This window comes from Phalaenopsis equestris, unplaced genomic scaffold (genome assembly GCF_001263595.1).
Source record: "Phalaenopsis equestris unplaced genomic scaffold, ASM126359v1 Scaffold000002, whole genome shotgun sequence".
Classification (NCBI taxonomy): Eukaryota; Viridiplantae; Streptophyta; class Magnoliopsida; order Asparagales; family Orchidaceae; genus Phalaenopsis; species Phalaenopsis equestris.
The window spans coordinates 53,857,809-53,858,969 of record NW_018164444.1 but is presented as its reverse complement, the minus strand read 5'-3'; positions in this window follow the sequence as shown (position 1 = coordinate 53,858,969).

Here is a 1,161-nt window from a genome sequence, read left to right as displayed (position 1 = left end):
GAAAGCCAAAGCCTAGCAGAAATGACCCTGGCTACGTGCCCCTCAATACATGCCGGTGGGTCTCGAACGGAGGTCTAGAGTTACATGTAACTCATTTGCACAGAGTACGACCCTGACGTGCTCAAGGGGCATCCCACACATGTGACATCAAAAATCGATGTCAACAATACTACAGTATTGAAGAAAGAGAAGCTAGCATGTAGGTTACTAAGATTTGTAAGAAAATATTGGCCAGTAGAGGTTAGATAGAGGAGCTAAAGGTTGAGAGGGTAAGACTGCAGAAAAAAACTAGCTGAGAATCATGAAGACTTTGACAAATATAGGCATGAAACTACTCTGGCCCATGATCACTATAACAAGATAGAATACATCGACTTTCTTAAAGATATTGAAATTAGGGAGTTGGTGAAGAGGGTAGTAAGAAGAGAGTAGCAATTTAGAAATTCAGCTTGAGAGTAGGCTAACTATAGATGAACCCTTCGACTCTCTTACATAGGCTCCACTATATCAAATCTCTTGAATTATTATTATGAACAAGCGGTGGGCTTTTATACAAAGATCTTGGTGAATAAGGGTGCTAGACCAAGAGTGGGAGGATGCTAATCACATTTTGGGCATTGCTAATGAACCTTATACAATGGGGGCAAATGATGATGTGACATCCAATAACCACTTAGTTTTTATCTTAGTTTGATTTTTTGTATTTCTTGATCAATATATTATAATTGTATTTGATATAGAAATGATGTCTTTATCATATCATAGCTAAAAGGATCAGGAGTACTCAGTATGTTGCTCATTTACTTTTCATTTTAAAAATGGTCGCTCCTTGTTTGAGTATTTGAATTTTCAAACTAATTGCGTCTTCTGTATATTTCTGCTTATACCCTTAGGTTTGAATAAGATATATATATATATATATATATATATATATATTGGAGTGCCCTTGTTTTTGAACTTTCTTCTTCTCTGCATGGGTGTTCTTTCCTCTGCCACGATAGCTTCCCTCAAGGATTGTTCTCGTATAGAGGAGATGACCAATGAAATGTAGAAATGTAATGCAGAGTTTTCAAAGTGGAGTATACAAATATGTCTATATTAGATGCCAGTACTTTAGTTGAGCTTTAAGAAAAAAATAATTATGATGATTATGTAATTATT